The sequence below is a fragment of the Ursus maritimus genome, unplaced genomic scaffold (assembly GCF_017311325.1).
Source record: "Ursus maritimus isolate PB19 unplaced genomic scaffold, ASM1731132v1 scaffold_2, whole genome shotgun sequence".
Lineage (NCBI taxonomy): Eukaryota > Metazoa > Chordata > Mammalia > Carnivora > Ursidae > Ursus > Ursus maritimus.
The window spans coordinates 97406064-97429217 of NW_024424452.1; the positions used below are offsets into that span (position 1 = coordinate 97406064).

Here is a 23154-nt window from a genome sequence, read left to right on the forward strand (position 1 = left end):
AATGGGGAAAAACTGAGAGCTTTTCCCTTAAGGTAGGGAACATGACAGGGATGCCCACTCTCACCACTTTTGTTCAACATAGTATTAGAAGTCCTAGCCTCAGCAATCAGACAACAAAAAGAAATAAAATGCATTCAAATTGGTAAAGAAGAAGACAAACTCTCTCTCTTCACAGATGACATGATACTTTATGTGTCAAACCTAAAAGACTTCATCCCCAAATTACTAGAACTCATACAGCAATTCAGCAATGTGGCAGGATACAAAATCAATGCACAGAAATCAGTTGCATTTCTATACACTAACAATGTGACTGAAGAAAGAGAAATTAAAGAACCGATTCCATTTACAACAGCACCAAAAGCCTTAAGATACCTAGGAATAAACCTAACCAAAGAGGTGAAGGATATATACTCTAGAAACTACAGAACACTTATGAAAGAAATTGAGGAAGACACAAAGAGATGGAAAAACATTCCATGCTCATGGATTGGAAGAATAAATATTGTGAAAATGTCTATGCTGCCCAGAGCAATCTACACTTTCAATGCAATCCTTATCAAAATACCATCAAACAAACAACCCTAAAATTTGTATGGAACTAGAAAAGACCCAAAATTATAGGGGATTGTTAAAAAAGAAAACCAAAGCTGGGGGCATCACAATGCCTGACTTCAAGTTATACTACAAAGCTGTGATCATCAAGAAAGCATGGTATTGGTACAAAAAAAAAGACACATAGATCAGTGGAACAGAATAGAGACTCCAGAAATGGACCCTCAACTCTATGGTCAACTAATCTTTGACAAGTCAGGGAAGAATATCCAATGGAAAAAAGACAGTCTTTTCAATAAATGGTGCTGGGAAAATTGGACAGCCACATGCAGAAGCATGAAACTGGATCATTCTCTTACATTATATACAAGGATAAACTCAAAATGGATGAAAGACCTAAATGAGACAGGAATCCATCAAAATCCTAGAGGAGAACATAGGCAGTAACTTCTTTGACATTGGCCACAGCGATCTCTTTCAAGACATGTCTCTAAAGGCAAGGGAAACAAAAGCAAAAATAAACTTTTGGGACTTCATCAAGATAAAAAGCTTTTGCACAGCAAAGGAAACAGTCAACAAAACTAAGAGGCAATCCATGGAATGGGAGAAGATATTTGCAAATGACAATTAAGATAAAGGGCTGGTATTCAAGATCTATAAAGAACTTCTCAAACTCAACACCCAAAAACCAAATAATCAAGTCAAAAAATGGGCAGAAGACATGAACAGACAGTTTTTCAAAGAAATCATACAAATGGCCAACAGACACATGAAAAAATGGTCAACATCACTAGCCATCAGAGAAATACAAATCAAAACCACAATGATATACCACCTTACACCAGTCAGAATGGCAAAAATTAACAAGACAGGAAACAACAAGTGTTGGTGAGGATGTGGAGAAAGGGGAACCCTCTTACATTGTTGGTGGGAATGCAACCTGGTACAGCCACTCTGGAAAACAGTATGGAGGTTCCTCAAGATGTTAAGAATAGAGCTACCCTATGACCCAGCAATTGCACTGCTAGGTATTTACCCCAAAGATACAGATGTAGTGAAAAGAAGGGGCACATGCACCCCAATGTTCATAACAGCAATGTCCACGATAGTCAAACTGTGGAAGGAGCCAAGATGTCCTTCAACAGATGAATGGATAAAGAAGGTGTGGTTCATATATACAATGGAGTATTACTCAGCCATCAGAAAGGATGAATACCCACCATTTGCATTGACATGGATGGAACTGGAGGGGATTATGTTATGTGAAATAAGTCAAGCAGAGAAAGAGAATTATCATATGGTTTCACTCATATGTGGAACATAAGGAATAGTGTGGAGGACCACAAGGGAAAGAAGGGAAAACTGAATGGGAAGAAATCAGAGAGGGAGACAAACCATGAGAGACTCTGGACTCCGGGAACCAAACTGAAGGTTACAGAAAGGGAGGGGGGTGGGGAGATGGCGTAACCCAGTGATAGGTATTAAGGAGGGCACGTGTGGTGATGAGCACTGGGTGTTATGCGCAACTAATGAATCGTTGAAGACTACATCAAAAACTAATGATGTACTATATGCTGGCTAATTGAACATAATAATAAAAAAATAAAAATTGAATTTATTTAGGAAAAGGTATTTTAAACACATACACACAAAATAAATAAATGTTGGATCACTATGTTGTAAACCTGAAACTAATAATATTGTATGTCAAATACACTTCAACAACAACAAAGGAAATTGGAAGGAGTATTCAGTGAAGAAGTTAGAGAAATGTATTTACCTAGCAGAAAGGCCAATGGAAAGTTTTGATATGCAGAGGAGTACAGGGTAGTTGGGGCATAAACAATAAGGTTAAAACTCATGTAGCTGATGATATTACAGAGGCCCAAGTGAGCTGAAAGTTGTTAGTAGAGAAAAGGGAAAAATAAAGGGTTTTGAAAAGTATTAAAAGTAAGTAGGACAAAATTAGCCAAAAAAAAAAAAAAAAGAGCGAGTGAGAGAGAGAAACTGTCATCGTTTTGAAATCAACCTACTGTTTTTAAAATCTGACTCATATTTTAATTTGAAACTGGGTCACCAGTACAATATTTAATATTTGCCAAATGCTTACCATGTACTGGATTCTGTGATTACAGCTTTAAATATATCCATTCTTTTGGTCTTCACAAAATCCTGTGGTGTAAGTAATCCACCATTTACAAGCTGTTTTGTTTCATTTCATTTCTGTACCTCATTTTCCTCATTTGTAAAACAGGGATCATTGTAATAGGACCTAAAGGAGCAGTTGCCTGAGACACTGAAATGTGTCTCGTGCAAGGTAGATGGTCCATAAAGCTGAACCATCATTATCATTACTGCTTTTTATACTATTATTACTGCAATGCCTATTTTTTTGCCATTTCACAGATGAGACGAGAAATTAAAAAAAGTTGCCCAACGTCGTGTCGCATGGCTTATTTGTAAACGAATACAATTTCAAATGAAATCTCCTCACACCTCTCTAACCTCTGCTAAAATATTTGAATGCCCTACCTTTGGTTTTAAGGTACACACCAAAATTCTGAACAAAACCTGTATAATCCAAACCCCACTTGTGCCTAAATCTCATGCCATGCTTCCCTCTGTCTGTGCTCCAGTCACAAGAGCCTTGGTTTACTCCTTGCAAATCAACTTAACATGTTCTCTCCTCTCGCTTGGTTTTTGTCCGTCGTCCATCTGTGGCACTCACAGTCTTACACATATTCATCCTTTTATGGACACAGGTGTGTATCTTCTGTAGGGAAGCTTTTGTTAATTTCTCTGACTAGGCTGATAACCTAGTCAATATGCTCTCATAAAACCACACACCTCTCCTTTGTAGCATTTAACATAGCTACAATTTTAAGTTTATTGGTGTGTTTTTGATTCATAGGTTTCCTCCACTAGACATGAGACCGCCTTCTTTCTTTGTTCTCTACTGTGGGTCAAACCTACTGTCTAACAAAGAGGGGTTGAAAAGGGAAAAAAAAAGATAAGAAAAGAAAAAGAAAGACATGAATTGGAAGGGTAACGGAAAGAGACAAAAGGAAATAGTAACAGTTTAAAGAATAAAATCAGTACGATAACAGTTTAGGAAGTGGAAGTTAATATATTTTTAAAATAGATGAACAAAAAGTAATATTTAAGTATGATAAATTATAAATATTTACCAATAGGTAAAAGAGTGAAGTAAATAAAGAACTTAGAAGAAGGAGAAATAAGGTCTGGGACAAGTAACAACGAAACACTGAATTAGGATAAGGAAGGTGTTCAAGAGGAGTGAGAACAAACATTACCTGATAGGTAATGTCTCGGCTGCTTCCACACAGGGCCTTCAGAGATGAGACACGATCAAAGGAAAAGAAGGAAAAAGGGAAGAATTAGTCCATGGGCTATAAGAGCTTTAGGTAACAGAGATAAATACTGTGTTTGCTTTCTCTTCAGAGAAAGATTTAGGTTGATTTGTGAAGGACACCAAATGCTTGTTTGGCAGAGCAGTAACCCAGACAGAAAATGTTATTTTCTAGCATCATTCTCTGCAAGAAAGACACCTGTAAATCCTCTAAAGAGCATGTTAAGGTTAAAAGGTAGCCACAGTTGGATTATCAGGCTTTTGTTTTGCCTGGAGTGTTTAAGGCGTGTACGATGAAGGCTAGAGAAGAAATATGGAAAGAGAAGAAATTTTCCGAGGTCATGTTGCAATAGAGAGAGAAAAGCCAAAGAGGGAGGAATTTTTTTTTTTTAAATTGAAGTATAGTTGACACACAATGTCACGTTAGTTTCAGGTGTACAACATAGTGATTGGATAAGTTAACAAGTACGCGATGCTCCCAAGTGTAGCTACCGTCTGTCACCGTACAACGCTCTTACAATACCATTGACTATATTCCCTTTTGTCCCATGACTTAATCAGTTCAATAAGTGGAAGCCTGTACCTCCCACTCCTCTTCTCGCATTTTGCCCATGTCCCACCCTCTTCCCACCCAAGAGGGAAGGGATTTCAAGGAGAGATGACCGTTAAGAAAAAGACCTCAGTTTTAGGTGATAACCTGTGGCTGATTTGATCGTGTGCCCCCGATCAATAAGCAACAGAAGAAGATAGTGCAAGGGGTCAATAACCACGGAATTGACATAGAATAGAGTGGAATGAGTTCAGTTTTGGAGTCAAACTGATCTGGGTTCAAAACATACCTCTTACATCCTGTTAGTGTCAGCTTTTATGCTTCTCAGACTAGAGTGAAAAACAGAGAGATGTAATCAGTCTTTCAGTCCTCCATAGAAACTAATAATTTTACTAACAGTAATTTATACTTTCTACATTGAAAAAAAAAACATTTTGAAGTAGGAAACACTTGCCTGATGATATGGTATATCTAAAATAATTCAGTTTTAAATACATAACCAAGGATAGTCTTCTAGAAAACATTTAATTTATGGTCCAATTTTATCTTTTACTTTTCTTTTTAAATTTTTCGACTTTTTTTACGTTTCCAACATTTAATGTACTATTTACACAACAGACTCTGAAACTCAGAGCAACTTCCTGGGGACCCAGAGGAAATGAATAGTGGTTGATACACATTACTGCAGGTCATAAAACATACTTGCATTAAAAGTTTTTAGGTACAAACACATTTGAATAAACAAACCCGCAATGCAGAAGCACACTAAATTTTAATGGATAAAGATTTTTTTCCACTGGAGGGTGCAATTTGTCAGTGTATCAAGATTTCCAGAGTTCCTTAAATGAGTGTACTTTATAAATAATATGAGAGAGCTGATTATTTCCAAGACACTAATGTAGAATGCTGAGTAGATTTCATGAAATTTTAAATACGTGAAATTTCACTAATAGGAATCTGGGCTTTATTCTACAATATACTTATGATTTAATTAGAATGAAATGATTTATTAGCTGAGTGTATTTCATTCTTTTATTCTCTTTTTTGGATACTATGCATGACTTTCTTGGTTATTAATACTGCAAAGTGTATGCTAATAATTCATAATAAAGAAAAATACAATCCTGCTTATATTATTATGAAGTTTTGCAGTTGTTTTCCACACAGTCTAAGTGTTCATTAAAATTCTCTACAAAATATAAATCACTTTCCCATTATTAGATTGTACACTCTGTAATAATGTGTGGTCTAAAATTAAATGTAAATTTAATAAACATACTTCTCACATAGTATATATACAAAAGTATATATATATACCTCACATAGTATAAGGCTATTAGGTAATGTGTGCCTTAGATATGATACTAATAAAATATGAATTATAATAACAGCCAATATTTATTGAACACCAGCTAGGTGTCAGGTTCTCTCTTAATTAACTTTCCATTTTTAACTTACTTAATTTTCACAACAACTTCAACAAATAGGCACCATTTCCCCCATTTCACAGATGAGGAATCTAAGGTATCGAGTGACTTGCCCAAGTTGATTCCATTAGTACCAGAACTCAGCATAGGCGGTCTAAATCCATGGCCCAGGCTTAATTACTGTGTAATAACTATGTGAAATTCATTGGTGCCAACCACAGCTGCTTAGATAGTAATGTCTTGATTTTTATTTTAGACACTTGCAGATAAGCACTTTCCATTCTGGGGTCAATATCTTAAAAATATCAATCCAATGTTGTGTTTCTTAACTTGGCCTAACCTGTTAGAACTCCTGTTAATCATGATTTAGATCAACGAGCTGGTGGTACACACCCTTAATCGCCTACCTCGGCAGCCCACCTTCCCTGTCAGTAACAGAAGAGCAGTATTGTGTTGGCACATGTCACTCAGAGTAAAAGACTGCATTGCCCAATCTCCTGCAGTCTCAGAGATGCATGGCTGCCCGACTAAGTGGGTAATGAAGTGTTATGTAAGTGTTGTGTAGGATTTCCAGGGAGTCTCCTTAGAAAATAAGGTCTGTGTCTTATAAGACTTACTCCTCCTCACTCTTTCCTACTGCCTGCAGTGCTGGCATGAAGAGCAGCTGGAGCATAAGCAGCCACTTTGGGCCTTGGGGCAAGATGAATGACAGAACAAGAAGGAAGGCATTCTGTTGCCTCTAAGCCTCTATTTTGAATTTTTCTGTTATATGCAACTGTATTTAATTATATTAACAGGTAATAGATTTTGATAGGGTTTAAGAATCCATTTTCTCTTTTAATCTTGTCAACACCAGACCCCTGACTTACTCAATAGATGTCATCAATTATCTTTTCAGACTATATTAGTTTTAAATATTTTATTAAGCTAGTAATATAAGTTTACTTATTTTTTTACACCATAATTTTCTTAAAGATCATTTCTACCTGTAGTTCAAAATTGATTGTACAAATTGTTCTACTCAGGTTAACAATTTGTGACCTGCTTTTAAGTTGTCAATTATTTAAAATATTTTATATTTCCCTTTTTTATAACCAGGAAGAATACTATGGTATACTTTTCTTGAGGTCAAATAAATTAAAAAGTATTTTATGAGATTAGTGTCATGGTTTGGCAGTAAAGAGTAAGTATGACACAGTCATTTTCTATAAAGGAACCCATAAACTTTATCTTCTGGCATTTCCTCTTTGCTCAGACACAAGCCTATCTTCTGCTGTCCTCTCTTTAAACTTGCTGCCAGGGGCGCCTGGGTGGCTCAGTCGTTAAGTGTCTGTCTTCAGCTTAGGGCATGATCCCGGAGTTCTAGGATCAAGCCCCACGTCAGGCTCCTCCACTGGAGGCCTGCTTCTTCCTCTCCCACTCCCCCTGCTTGTGTTCCCTCTCTCGCTGGCTGTCTCTATTTCTGTCAAATGAATAAATAAAATCTTAAAAAAAAAAAACAAAACTTGCTGCCTGACTCTTATTTAAGGGAAAAGAATAATGAGGTTTGTCTCAAGGTCCTCTCCTTGTCGTTTAATCAAAGTTTTGGGGGAAAAACCCATAAAAACCCCTCTAGATTAGATGACCAGAGGTCTATAGGAGTTATGAAGATTATACAGGTTTTAAGATTTTGCCATATGTAACAATAACAGTAGCAACATAGTATGCTTGTTAATAATACCATCTTACATCATTCATACTTATGTATTTGGCACAGCACTAAGTGATCTGTATGTAATGTCTTTTAATCTTCACAATACTCTGAGAGGTACTAATACTTTACCACTGATAGAACTGAATCAGAATGATACTAAATAACTTGCTCAAGATCACTCAGCTAAAGTGGAAATATTGAAACTTGAACCCATGCTTTTTGACCTTGCAATATTACTATAAACTATTAATACATTCCAGGGTGCCTGGGTGGCTCAGTTGGTTAAGCATCTGATTCTTGATTTCAGCTCGGGTCATGATCTCAGGGTCATGGGGTCAAGCCCAACATCAGGCTTCACACTCAGCACAGAATCTGCTTCAGATTCTTTCCCCTCCTCCCTCTCCCTCTGCCCCTCCCCCAGGTCATACTCTTTCTTTCTCATAAATAAATAAATAAACTCTTTTTAAAAAAAGTATTAATACATTCAGAGAATTGTTATGATTATTGCATTAAATTAGCTGAATCAAAATTACAATTGGAGAAATATAAAAACTATTAAATATAGTTTTTGATATATGCTTTTCAGATCCTCTTTCTTGGTATTAAAATGTAAATTTATGTACATCACCATTTGAATATTTATTACATTAATAATTTAACATTTTAAACTTTTTTCTTACTACATTAAATAATTTCCAAAAGAAAGAGTCATAGCTTTCTTTCAAATTCTTCATTTTTTTTTTTAAAGATTTTATTTATTTATTCGACAGAGATAGAGACAGCCAGAGAGAGAGGGAACACAAGCAGGGGGAGTGGGAGAGGAAGAAGCAGGCTCATAGTGGAAGAGCCTGATGTGGGGCTCGATCCCATAACGCCAGGATCACGCCCTGAGCCGAAGGCAGACGCTTAACCACTGTGCCACCCAGGCGCCCCTCAAATTCTTCATTTTTAAAATTTTTTCTATGACATCACCGTATAAGTCTTGGCAAAGAATCACCAGGTGGCAAATTACTCAGTTCGATAAGGTGCTGATAGTGTCTGGTTCTCTTTAGTTATAGTTGGCCCAATAGGTAAATAAAATTATCCACTTCCACATCTACCAAGAATACACAAAACAAATGATATGTAGAGCTGAAAAATCCTTTAAAATAAATTAAATATTCCCTGTATTTCTAGAGGGAAATAAGGTCCAGATTCAGCAAAAAACTTGACCAAGGTAATTACTCAAGCAAAAGTTAACAGTAAAATATAAAGACCATGTACTTCAGTGTCAGGAGATATTGGTCAAATCTTGGTTCTGCAATTCATTAACCAAGAAAACTTGGCTATGTTGCTGAACTGCTGGGAGGGATCAAGTTTTTAATGGAATTAGCTAATGATAATATCTTCTATAAAATTGTAGTGAAGATCAAATGATAAGATACAAATGGTAGTGTTTTGCAATCTAAGTATTATATAAATGTTGGCTGTTATTAATTGGGTTTTGCTTTCTATCATAGAGAATAGATACTATAAAATGTATACATCATCAGCAATTTAGAACTGGTTCCCATACCAAGGCAAACACCGAAGAGCTTCTTTAAAAATTTTTTGTAAAGAGTTGTAGACATTAGATTTCTCGGGGTGCTGGCAGAGTAGAAATATCCTAAGCTCACCTCATCCCATGGATACAACTAGATAACACCCAGGTTGGTGTAAATAACCCAGAAAAATGGCCAGAAGACTAGTAGAACAGACTCTCCATAGCTAAATGTAGAGAAGAGGCTACATTGAAGAGGGTAGGAAGGGTGGAGATACAATCTGGAGCTAAATGGACTCACCGGACTGTCTGAGGGAGGGACACTTCAGGCGTGCAGAGGGGAAAGGACCATACCCTGCACCAGGCCCCCCAGGCAGAGGGGACCCACACAAGGAAGATGAATCCCAGGACATTTGACTTTGAAAACCAGACGAGCATAATTTCATGAATTCTTACAATCAGTAAGGCTTAACATCTCGAACTTTAAAAATCAGTACGCTCAGCTCTGGGAGTGCTGGGAGGGCAAGAGGTAATGGAGTCCATGACCTTAAAGACACAGCACAACAAACAGCCCCATGGAAATATAGCATAGAAGCAGTAGTTTGAAAAACATCTGGTGTATACAGGGGATTTGTTTACTAACTTACTGTTTATCAGAGCATGTGCTGCAGGGCCAGGTATGATCGGGAGACTTCTCCAGGAACAAAGGAGTTGGTGGGTGCTATTTCCATTCCTCACCCACCAGCCTAGACAAACACCTGCAGAAACCAGCATGTTGCCAACATTCTTTACCTCACTTGCTAACAGTGCACCCCAGTCCTTCCCTGTGTTCTCTTGTGTACACATTCCTCCAGCCAGGCCTCAGATCCAGCTCTTCTCCAAGAGCATACCCATGCAAATGCAAACCTTGCTAACACCTCTCCCCCTGAACACTTCTGGGCATACCCCTGCTCCAACCCAGCTGGTGTTGGCAGGAGTTTTGGGCAGCTGCAGGTCCCCTCCTACAGTGGAACTGTGCTGACCTTGCTGGTACTTCCTGTCTACCATGCTCTCCTGCAGACTTGCCCCCTCCACCCCTGAGGAAGGCGTTTCTAAAGTAGCTCCGGGTCCCATCCCACAGAGACCTGCTCAAATCTTGCTAACATCATGCCTCCTGCCCCCATGTTCTCCTGTGGACATATCTACTCCAGTACATCCTTGGACAGAGACCATCCAAAGAGGTGTCAGAAGCCTGGCAGTGTGCAAGCAGCCCTGACAGGGGCCAGCACCACGCCGGAGTGACTCCTGCTTTGGGGAGAGGGGGAGATAACCACACACACCCTATTTTCACTGCTGCCCTAGCAGTGGGTTGGGGGCAGACATCTGGTCTGTCTGCAGATCCTACCCACCAACAAAAGCTTTTCAGGGGACAAAATAGGGAAAGTACATGGCAGTTCAGTGCTCCTAGATCTCTGGAAAATGCCTGGTCTGACTCAACTCAAGTTCAAGGTGGTTCCAGACTAGTCCTCTAATAACACAGGGACCAAACCCTGCTCACAATAGGCAAAGAGAGCCATTGCAGACAACTGGACTGAAGGCTAAAGTGGCTCAGCACATCACACACATGGGAGACACCCATGAAGGGTCAGATTCTGGTGAACAGGGGACACTGCACTGCAGGGCACTACAGAATCTCTTCTTCTTAAGACCACTACTTTCAAGACCAGGAGATGTAGCTGACTTTTGTAACACACAGAAACAGACACAGAGAGTTAGATAAAAAGACGAGACAGAGGAAAATGTCCCAAATGAAAGAACAGGACAAAGTCACAGCAAGAGAGCTAAACAAAACTAAAATAAGTAATATGCCCCATAGAAAATTTAAATTAATGATCTTAATATACTCAATGGACTTGAGAAAAGAGTGGAGAGCTTCAGTGACACTCTTAATAAAAAGATAGAAAACATAAAAAAGAACCAATCAGAGATGAAGAACTCAATAACTGAAATTAAAAATTGCGGTAGTTGGAATAAATAGTAAACTAGAGAAAGCAGAAGAACAAATCAGAAACCTGGAGGACACAGTAATGGAAAGCAATCAAGCTGAACATGAGAGAGAAAAAAAAATAATAAATGAAAATAGACTTAGGAAACTCAGTGATACTATCAAGCATAATATCATTCACATTATAGAGATCCCAGAAGGAGAATACAGAAAAAGAGGCAGGAAATTTATTTGAAGAAATAATAGCTGAAAAGTTCCCAAATCTAGGAAAGGAAACAGAAATTCAGATCCAGGAGGCGGAGAGAACTCTGAACAAAATCAACCCAAGGAGGTCCACACCAAGACACATAGTAACTAAAATGGCAAAAGTAGTTATAAAGAGAGAATTTTAAAAGCAGCAAGAAAAAAAGAGAAGAGTTACATACAAGGGAAAAAACAAGGGTTATTAGCTGATTTTTCAGGAAGAACTTTGAAGGCCAGAAGGGAGTGGCAAAATATAGCCAAAAAAAAAAAAAAAAATCTGCAGCCAAGAATACTCTATCCAGCAAGGCTGTTATTCAGAATAGAAAGAGAGATAAAGAGTTTCCCAGACAAACAGAAGTTAAAGGAATTCATGACCACTAAATAAGCCCTACAAGAAATGTTAAAGGGGACTCTGTGTGGAAAAGAAAGGCCATATATAAGGACTAAGAAAAGTAGGAAGCACAAAAGCAGTAAAAATAAGGATATCTATCAAAATTTGTCAAGAGATTCACAAAATAAAATGATGTAAGGTATGACACCATGTAAAGTATGATACTTAAAGCATGGGGGAGTGATGAGTAAAGAAGGGGTTCAAACTTAGGGGCGCCTGGGTGGCACAGCGGTTAAGCGTCTGCCTTCAGCTCAGGGAGTGATCCCAGCGTTATGGGATCGAGCCCCACGTCAGGCTCCTCCGCTATGAGCCTGCTTCTTCCTCTCCCACTCCCCCTGCTTGTGTTCCCTCTCTCTCTGGCTATCTCTATCTCTGTCGAATAAATAAATAAAATCTTAAAAAAAAAAAAAAGAAGGGGTTCAAACTTAAGTGACCATCAACAATATAGACTGCTATATGCATAGGATGTTATATACAAATCTAATGATAACCACAAGTTAAAACTCAGTGATAAATGTGCAAAAAATAAACAGCAAGAAATCCAGCATATCACTTAAAAAATCCAGCATATCATGAGAGTAAAGAGAAAAAGAAGAAAGGAACAGAAAAGAACTTAAAAAATCCCTATAATACAAGTAACAAATGGAAGTAAGTACATACCTATGAATAAATGAATGTAAATGTACTAAATGCTCCAATCAAAAAACATAAGGTGATGGAATGGATAAAAAGCAAGACCAATTGACATACTGCCTACAAGAGACTCATTTCAGACCTAAAGACAAATGCAGATTAAAAGTGAAAGGGAACTTAAAAAAAAAGAAAAAAAAAAGAATCCTTTGGACACCTAGGTGGCTCAATTGGTTAAGCATTTGCCTTTGGCTCAGGTCATGTTCCCAGGGTCCTGGGATCCAGTCCTGCATCAGGTTCCCTGCTCAATGGGAAGTCTGCTTCCCTTTCCCTCTGCCCCTCCCCCTTGTTCATGCTCTCTCTCTCTCTGTAGCTCTTGCTTTCCCTGAAATAAATAAATAAAATCTTAAAAAAAAGAAAGAAAGAAAGAAAGAAAGAAAGAAAGAAAGAAAGAAAGAAAGAAAGAAAGAAAGAAAGGAAGAAAGGAAGAAAAAAAGAAAGGGAAGGGGAAAAAATGGAGAGTCCCATGTGGTGAGGAAAAAGGCTTTCTTCCAACAGCCATGTGAATGCAGTACCCAGACTTCAACTCTAGGCAACAAGTTTATTGCAATCTCTAGGGAGCCTTAACCAGAACCAGCTGCTTTTGGATTTCTAAACATAAGCTGATACAAGATAATAAATGCTTGTTGTTTTAAGCTGCCAAGTATTGGAGGACTTTGTTACATAGCAACAGATTATCAATATACTTGTAAATCTCCATCTAAAAGTGTCCACTATTGAAGAAGCATTAAATAGGCAAACGATAACTCACTTGTCATCAATCAGCCTCTGTCTTCAGCCGCTCCAGTGCTAGTAAAATGGTTGCAGGAATAGAGAAGGCATGGCACAGGATTGAAAGCTATTCATGGTCTCAACAACATGAGCTCCCATTCACTGAGGTTTATCTATCCAGTTACTGCTGCTCCTGGAACTCCAAATTGACAGAATGGAGAACAACACTGAAACATTCTATGAAGAAACTAACTAACCAGCTGGTAAGATAGCAACATTAGATGTTTTTCAGTGTCCAAGCTTAGAGATTTTCCTGTTATCTTTATGTTATTGATTTTTTTAGTTCGATTTTTGTTTTTTGTGTTTTTTTGTGTTTATGGTTAGAGAATAATCATTTCAATTTATAGCATAGGTTATGGTCTATCTTTTTTTTTTTTTAATGATTTTTTATTATATTATGTTAGTCACCATACAGTACATCCCCGGTTTCCGATGTAAGGCTCGATGATTCATTAGTTGTGTATAACACCCAGTGCACCATGCAATACGTGCCCTCCTTACTACCCATCACCAGTCTATACCATTCCCCCACCCCCCTCCCCTCCCAGGCCCTGCGTCCCTTTCTTCCCCTACTGATCATCCTAGTTCTTATGTTCCATAGATGAGAGAAATCATATGATAGTTGTCTTTCTCTGCTTGACTTATTTCACTTAGCATTATCTCCTCCAGTGCCGTCCATGTTGCAGCAAATGTTGAGAACTCGTTCTTTCTAATAGCTGAGTAATATTCCATTGTATATATGGACCACAACTTCTTAATCCAGTCATCTGTTGAAGGGCATCTCGGCTCCTTCCACGATTTAGCTATTGTGGACATTGCTGCTATGAACATTGGGGTGCATATGGCCCTTCTCTTCACTACGTCTGTATCTTTGGGGTAAACACCCAGTAGGCAATGGCTGGATCATAGGGTAGCTCAGTTTTTAACTTTTTAAGGGGCCTCCACACTGTTTTCCAGAGTGGCTGTAAGGTTATGGTCTATCTTGATATGCGTTCCATGTGAATTTGTGAAGAATGTGTATTCTGCTGTTGTTGGTAAAGTGCTCTATAAATGTAAATTAGACCACACTGGTTTATTATGTTTTGAGTTCTCTTATTTCTTTGCTGAATTTCTGTCCATATTTTTGCATCAATTTTTAATAAAGGGGTGTTGAAGTCCCTAACTATAATTACAGACTTGTTTATTTGTCTTTTCATTTTGATCAGCTTTTGCTTTACTGATTTTGCAGCTCTGATTTTTGGTATATACACATTTAAGATTGCCTGTATTTTTATTTCTGGTGTGTATAATGTTTCTCTCTCAGGGAATTTTCTTTTCTTTGAAGTCAAATTAAAAGAATATTAATATAGTCACTTCTGTTTCCCTTTAAGTAATGTTTGCATTAGATATCCTTTTATATCTCTTGTTTTCAATCTGCCTATATTGTTATATAGAGAGAGTATATAATTAGGCTATGATTTTAGATTCACTTTGTGAATCTCAGTCTTTTAATTGGTGTATTTTTCTATTTATATTTAATATAACTGTTGATACATTAGGGTGTAAGTCTGCCATTATAGTTTTTGTTTTCTGTTTGTTATTTCTCTTTTTTTGTCTTGGTGTGGGTCATAATTCCATTTTGATTTATCAATAGCATTTTTTGTTCGTTTAGGTTATTGTATTTTTAGTTCTAAAATTTCCATTTGGATCTTCTTTATGTTTTCTACTTCTTTACTGAGACCTTTTCTTTCTTTACTGAGGATTTATGTTCTTTCATTTGCTTCAAGAATGTTTGTAATTGCTCATGAAGCATTTTTGTTCTGGCTGCTTTAACAAGATTTGTCAGATAATTCCACCATTTATTTCATCTTAGTGTTGGCATTCACTGATTAGTATTATTATTTTGTTCATTCAGTTTGAGATCTTTCTGGTTCTTGCAATGAGAATAATTTTTTAAATGGAAACCCAGAAATTTGCATATTATGTTAAGAGATTCTGGGTCTTATTTAAACTTTCTGTGTTAATTGGATTCCTCTGACACTACTGCATGGGAATGGGAAAGGTGTATTATAATTACTATCAGGTGGGCAGAAATCTAGGTAACTCACTCAGTCTCTGTTGATGCCCATGAGTGCTGTACCTTTTTGGCTGAGAGACGAAGAAATGTCTTATTGCTTTCACGAGGCCTTCACTAACATGATAGCAGTGGGAGGGATCTCATTAATTCTGGGCAGTGGCAAACATTTTAACTTTTCTGTAAGGCACCTATGATACCATCCCATTGGGGAAGGATACTTCATAACCGCTGAATGTGGTTGGAAATACAGGCTCCCCACATAGTCTCCATTGGTAATATGGGGAAGGGCCTGTTACTACTGAGTGAGTATAAATCCTAGTTCCGAGCTTAGCCTTCTCTGACAATACCCCAGCAGGAGAGTTGGGGTGACTTGCTACAGCCTGATGGAATGAAAGTCTAGGCTCTCTGCTTGACCTTTGCCGGAATCAGTAGAAGTGGGACCACAGTTTTTTTCTATGGTATTTGGCTACAGTTGAGTGGTTGTTTAAAAGTCTTCTGTCTTGCTATGTTGCCTCTTCCCTGGTCTTTTGGCTAAAGAGGGCAGGATTTTGCTGGAGCTCTGTTTGTCTGCATCCATTGGCATATCTGAGTTGCTGGTTTTTTCAGTTCCAAGTCTGGGGTATATGATGACAAACAAAACAAAACAAAACAAAACAAAACACAAAACAAGACACCCAAGGAACTTAATCATTGTCATTTCTTGAGCCCTGAGTACACCATCCAGTCTGCTTTCTTCTATCTTTCAGAGTCTCTTTATGTTTGCTTTACACATAATGCCCAGGGGTTTAAGTTGTAATTAGTAGAAAGAATGGGGGAAAGTATGTGTACTCCATTTTCCCAGAATAGGTCCCAGGAATATTTTTATATTTTTAAATGATTAAAAAAAATCCAATAGAAGAGTAAAATTTCATGATACATGAGAATTATATGAAATTTAAAATTTAGGGTCTATAAATAAAGTTTTAATTGTCTATAGCTGCTTTTGTGCTACACTGGCAAAGTTTGAGTAGCTGCATCAGAGACCGTATGGTTCAGGAACCGTAAAATATTTATTATCTGATCCTTTATAGAAATTTGCTGACCCTTGGATCACCTAATGGAATGAATTACTAGCATTTTATTAACAGAACTGAGTAGAGTACCTCCTCAAAAAAAAAAAATAATAGGAAGGGATGTGTAAATTCAGATAGACTCTGCTCAGTTTTATGCTATGGTGAATACAGGTTTGGTTGAAATGTTGGTCAGGAAAGATGATGCTATCGTAGATCTCCTGCACTCCTCCTACCTCGTATCCCTATTTTTTTACAACAATCCTTATCTCATCAATTCTAAGAAGTACTTTTCCTCACATTTGAATATCTCTGCTGTGACTTACAACCAGTATCTTGTCCTAGTTTAACTGGCAGTATTTTTTCTTTCTTAGTCATGTATAAAATAATGATGCACCTTACAACTGATGATGTCTTAGATTTGAAATACAAAAATGATCTGGAACAATTACGAATAAATCCTTAAGCAGTTAAGAAAACACACCTTTTTGAGTTTAAGTCAAAAGCTACTCAGGTTATATTGAATGAATTTTCCTTACACATTGACCTCAAAATCACTTTTTAAATTCTTTTCGGTGCAAAACATTTTTCACCTATGATTTTTTCCAATTAGATGTTTTTCTAGCAAAGTCTGGTACAAATATTCTTATATATTTTTTTCTACTGTCAAAATGTTCTCCAAGAAGTTTGAATGTCTCTAAAAAACATTTTTCATTATGATTGTACATCTTTTTGTGTATTTGAATTCTGTTTTCATGTTGTAATTGTATAACCAAGGTTGTCACTGTCATAATGTTGACCAATTCTTATCCTAGGAGTCATAAATAGTAAGTCCAAAACTAATTTGGAAAGGCATGATGTAAGGGGAAAAAAAAAACCCAATAGTACTATTTCCCACTTATCTAACCTTTCAAGGGCACTTAGCAGTTAGAAGAACATTATAAGTACAGACAGATTTCATGATTAGAAGGTTCATTAGTAAGAAGGTACAGAATACTAATCACAAGACTTTCATTTGCACTGACAAGGTCTGACCTAGCTAGCATTCATCAGTGACAGTGGAATTGCTCCCTGGTGGTATCAACCACAGGCAAGGCGGGGAAAACATGTTCTTCATGGAGGAATTCATCAAAAGTAAGCAGAGCTGTATCACACACCATTGCTTTCAGGAACTCCCTAGAGAGTAGCCAGCATCTTATCTGAGTCAGTTTGTTTGGTCTATAAAATGCAAAGTGCTCAGAGGAAGTTTGCATGTTAAAGAAAAACAGTTTGAACTTTGGAACTCTGGACAAACAACCACCACATGAATCTGTATCTTAAATAATCTAATTGACCATGAGTAGGTGCTTTAGTCAACGTTAAGTCCATAGGCATAGGAGTATACTCTGCGTTTAAACTTGCAGTAATTACAAACGTTATAAACTCTTATAGATATTTCCATTTTGAAATACTGTGACACCAGAAAGATAACTACATTAATATCAATCAAGATTGCATATTTTAAGCCTGAAAGTATATTTTCATATAAATATAAATGTATATTTAATGGCTCTTTTCCCAAATGTTACAACTTTCAACAAAATATGTCCTTATCATGTAAAAGCATTTTATGAATAATGATTAAGTTCTCACAGCTGTGCTTGGTGCTGTGATGGACAAAACTGAGCAGTGCTAGTATTTCCATCTACAAAGGGCTTACTCCAAATCTGTTATAAAATTAGCAAATGAAATAATTTAAAATTATACAAAACAAAATATAACTGTGTGGGAAGTACTCAGGCTCTGGTGCCTTTGAACCTTTTTCATTACCTGTCTCCCCTAGACCTCAGTTTCCTTAACTATAAAATAAGACAATATTACTGAACATACGAGGTTGGGATAACTGTTAGGTAAATGGTGATTACTGTAAACAACTCCAAATAATACAGTAAATATCTCAAATGCAGGCCTATCTCATTTTATTGCACTTTGCCTTTTGTGCTTTACAGATACTGCATTTTTTTTTTTTTTACAAGTGGAAGGTTTGTGCCAACCCTGTGTTGAACAAGTCTATCAGCACCATTTTTCCAACAGCGTTTGCTCACTTCATGTCTCTGTGTCACGTTTTGGTAATTCTTGCAAATATTTCAAACTTTTTCATTATTATTACATCTGTTGTGGTGATCTGTGATTAGTGATCTTTGATGTTACTATTATAATTGTTTTGGAGAGCCACAAATCACACCCCATTTAAGATGATGGACTCAATAAATGTGTGTGTTCTGACAGCTCCACTGGCCATTACCCCATTTCTCCCCCTCTCCTCAGGCCTCCCTATTCCTGAGATACAACAGTATTGAATTTAGGCCAATTAATAACCCTACAATGGCCTCTAGGTGTTCAAGTGAAAAGGAGAGACACACATCTCTCACTTTAAATCAAAAGCTAGACATAATTAAGCTTAGTGAGGAAGCCATGTCAAAAGCTGAGATAGGCTGAAAGCTAGGTCTTTGGCAGAAAACAGTTAACTAAGTTGTGAATGCAAAGGAAAAGTTTTTGAAGGAAATTAAAAGTGCTGCTTCAGTGAACACACATATGACAGAAAGTGAAACAGCCTTATTGCTGATGTGGACAACGTTTTAGTGGTCTGGGTAGAGGCTCAAACCAGTACACATTCTTTCCAGCCAAAGCCTAATTCAGAATAAGACCCTACCTTTACTTCAATTCTACGATGGCTGAGAGAGGTCAAGAAGCTGCAGAAGAAAAGTCTGAAGCTCCAGAGGTTGGGTCATGAGGTTTCAGGAAGGACGCCGTCTCTGTAACATAAAGGTGCCCGGTGAAGTGGCAAGTCCTGATGTAGTCGTCCAGAAGTTCTAGGTAAGAGACCTCAGGAAGGTTGCTATTCTAAGCAACAGATTTGCAATGTAGAAGAAACAGTTTTACATTGGAAGAAGACACCATCTAGCACTTTCATGGCTAGAGAGGAGAAATCAGTGCCTGGCTTCCAAGCTTCAAAGGATAAGCTGATTCTCTTGTTAGGGGTAATGCAGCTGGTGACTTTCTCTAAAAGCCAATGTTCGTTTACTATTCTGAAAATCCTGGAGCCCTTAACAATTATGCTTAATCTACTCTGTCTGTGCTTTATAAATGGAACGACAAAGCCTAAATGACAGGATGTCTGTTTACAACATGGCTTACTGAATATTTTTTCTTTCTTTAAATTATGTTCAGTTAGCCAACGTATAGGTTTACTGAATATTTTAGACTCACTGTTGAGACCTGCTGCTCAGAAAAAAATTCCTTTTAAAAGATTACTGCTCCTTGACAATGTACTTGGTCACCCAGATCTGTGCTGGAGATGTACAATGAAATTAATGCTGTTTTTTTCATGCCTGCTAACACAACATCCATTCTGCAGCACGTGGATCAAGGAGTAATGTTGACGTTTAAGCCTTATTCTTTAAGAAATACATTTCATAAGGTTGTAGTTGCTTCTAATGGATCTGGGCAAAGTAGTAAAGTGAAAATTTTCTGGAAAGGATTCACTATTCTAGATGCTATTAAGAACATTTGTGATTCATGGGAAGAGGTCCAAATGGCAACATTAACAGGAGTTTGGGAAAGGTTGATTCTGACCCTCATGGATGACTTTGAGAGGTTCAGGACTTCAGTGGAGGAAGTAACCACAGATGTGGTGGAAATAGCAAGAGAACTAGAATTAGAAGTGGAGCCCAACGTGGTGTCTCAATCGGTTAGGCATCAGCCTTCGGCTCAGGTCATGATCCCAGGGTCCTGGGATTGAGCCCTGCATCTGGCTCCCCACTTAGCAGGGAGTCTGCTTCTCCCTCTCCCACTCCTCCTGCTTGTGTGTGCTCTCTCTCTCTGTCACATAAATCAATAAATACATCTTTAAAAAAAAGAAATGGAGCCCAAAGATGTGACTGAATTGGTGTATTCTTATGATAAAACATACACAGATGGGGAGTTGCTTTTCACAGATGAATGAAGAAAGCAGTTTCTTCCTCCCTTCCTCTTTCTTTCTTTCTTTCTTTCTTTCTTTCTTTCTTTCTTTCTTTCTTTTCTTTCTTTCTTTTTTATTATGTTATGTTAGTCATCATATGGTACATCATTAGTTTTTGATGTAGTGTTCCATGATTCATTGTTTGTGTATAACACCCAGTGCTCCATGCAATACATGCCCTCCTTACTACCCATCACCGGGCTAGCCCATCTCCCCTCCAACCTCCCCTCTAAAACCCTCAGTTTATTTCCTGGAGTCCATAGTCCCTCGTGGTTCATTTCCCCCTCTGTTTACTCCCCCTTCATTTTTCCCTTCCTTCTCCTACCGACCTCCCTGCTATTTCTTATGTTCCATAAATGAATGAAACCGTATGATAATAGTCTTTCTCTGCTTGACTTATTTCACTTAGCATAATCTCCTCCAGTCCCATCCATGTCGATGCAAATGTTGGGTAATCGTTCTTTCTGATGGCTGAGTAATATTCCATTGTCTGTATGGACCACATCTTCTTTATCCGTTTGTCTGTTGAAGGGCATCTCTGCCCCTTCCGCAGCTTGGCTATTGTGGACACTGCTGCTATGAACATTGGGGTGCATATGGCCCTTCTTGAGATGAAAACTACTCCTGCTGAAGATGCTGTGAAGATTGTTGAAATGACAAAAATATTTTAAATATCACCTAAGCATAGTTGATAAAGCAGCAGCAGGGTTTGAGAGGATTGACTACAGTTTGAAAGAAGTTCTTCTGTGGGTAAAATGCTATCAAACAGCATCGCATGCCACAGAGAAATCACCCATGAAAGGAGTCAACTGATGTGGCAAACTTCATTGTTGTCTTATTTTAAGAAATTGTCACAGCCACCCCAGTCTTCAGCACCATCACCCTGATCCATCAGCAGCCATCAGCTTTGAGGAAAAACCCTCCACCAGCGAAAAGATTATGACTCGCTGAAAGCTCAGATGGTGATTAGCATTTTTTAGCAATAAATCATTTTTAAAATGAAAGTATGTACATTGTTTTTTAAAGACATGTTCCTACTGTGCACGTGATGGGTTACAGCACTGTGGAGACGTAACTTTTTTTTTTTAAGATTTTATTTATTTATTTGACAGAGATAGAGACAGCGCGAGAGGGAACACAAGCAGGGAGAGTGGGAGAGGAGGAAGCAGGCTCTTAGTGGAGGAGCCTGATGTGGGGCTCGAACCCAGAACGCTGGGATCACACCCTGAGCCGAAGGCAGATGCTTAACCGCTGCGCTACCCAGGCGCCCCTGGAGACGTAACTTTAATGTGCACTGAGAAACCAAAAGTCAAAAGAAATTCTTTTGACTCACTTTATCGTGATATTCACTTTATTGCAATGGTCTGAAATTAAACCCGCAATATCTCTGAAGCATGCCTGTACAGGCCTACTGAAGTGGAGACTAGGGCTGGGCCTTAAAAAGTCTCTATTTCATATGCTAATAAAATTATTATCGTCTTACATTGGAAGTTTTCTGAAATTGATGTTAAAACAAACGGTGAAAAAACAACTAAGGATTAAATTATGATACAGTTAACATTGACTACCTGTCTGTCAATTTATGAAACACCTACAGGTAGGTGATTTTTAACTTTAATTTCGATTTTATTACTGATTGAAATGTCTTCCCAAAAATTAAACTCTGGTGCAGGATTAAAACAAAATGTTCCTTTCTAAACAAAATATATTTAAACGCCACAGATTTCTCAGATTTGTCAGAAGAAATTGTGAAGCTTTTTCTTAATTTTTGAAGAAGTGATATAGTTATGAACTTGAAAATGGGAAGAATAAAAAGGTATGTTATGAATAATATCCCATTCACTCCTGTCCCTCAGCCACCCAGATGTTTTTTCCAAAGTGAAAGTTAATAAAGGTAGTTGGTATATTTTGATCCTCGGCAACAAGCTATGAGAGATTTTTCCCTGTGAATACACTCTTCTGAATTTGGGTGGCCCTGGGAATATTTACAGCTAAGATGTCAAGCTGTAATCAGTATCTACAATCACCTTGCATTTCCGTCTCTCTAGAGGAACAAACGCCTAGCTCTAGTTTCTTTCTCAGGTTGGTACAGTTCCGTGTGCTGTGTTCCCGTAGTCTTTGGGGCAAGGGTTTTCAGGTAAAGTTTCTGTGCTCTTAACAACGACAGTAAAAAATGAAATCCCAAAAGGAAGATAGAAGAAAATTAGGAATCTGATGGGACAGCAGCCAGGAAATTTGACCATAATATTACTAATGTTTTATGATTCCTTATTATGTGCCATATTAATATATTAAAATTTTTACTTAATATTTAATTCTTATAATTGTCATAAGTAAGTACTATTATTATCATTTAAACACGAGGAGATATAGATTTAGTAACTTTCACAAGGTTATACAAAAAAAGACAGAACTAGTGTTCAAAGCAGAGTGGTCTGGCCCCAGAGGTAGCACTGTTTTATAACTAAACAAAACCCCCACTTGTGTACCTGAAGATAGGCAGGAGGCCAGAGCTCCACGTTTCAGCGTCATTTCCTACATCAGAGATTGAATGTAGTAGCAGTAGATTAGCTCTGGATCTTACTACACAGTGGGGGTAGGGGAGAAGAGAGAGAGAGAGAGAATGTCCAGTGTACAGATAAACTTAGTTTTCATTGCTTACTGTTAGAGATTAAGACTGCACTGAAGGAAGGCTGGGGGAGCCAGAAATGGAACTTTTTCAGGGGAAAAGGAAAATTTTGGGTAAAAAGTAAAATGCACTTGATAGCATTGACTGTTCAGCAGGGCATCTCCCTCATTTCTCATCTATCGCTCTTCTAATATCTATCTATCTATCTATCTATCTATCTATCTATC

At 37.7% G+C, this 23154-nt stretch overlaps 1 long non-coding RNA gene across 2 annotated transcripts in view; it reads right to left on the reverse strand.

The window, feature by feature from the left end:
- Positions 1–23154, reverse strand: part of LOC103657682 — a 59182-nt gene that overhangs the window by 15877 nt on the left and 20151 nt on the right. The window contains exons 2-3 of one of the 2 annotated variants that reach the window (XR_005836413.1): positions 18991–19093; positions 4765–4804 (exon numbers count right to left, since the gene is read on the reverse strand). This is a non-coding gene — a long non-coding RNA (uncharacterized LOC103657682). The remainder of the gene's footprint in view (positions 1–4764; positions 4805–18990; positions 19094–23154) is intronic. The other variant, XR_566919.2, reaches the window with a different exon arrangement.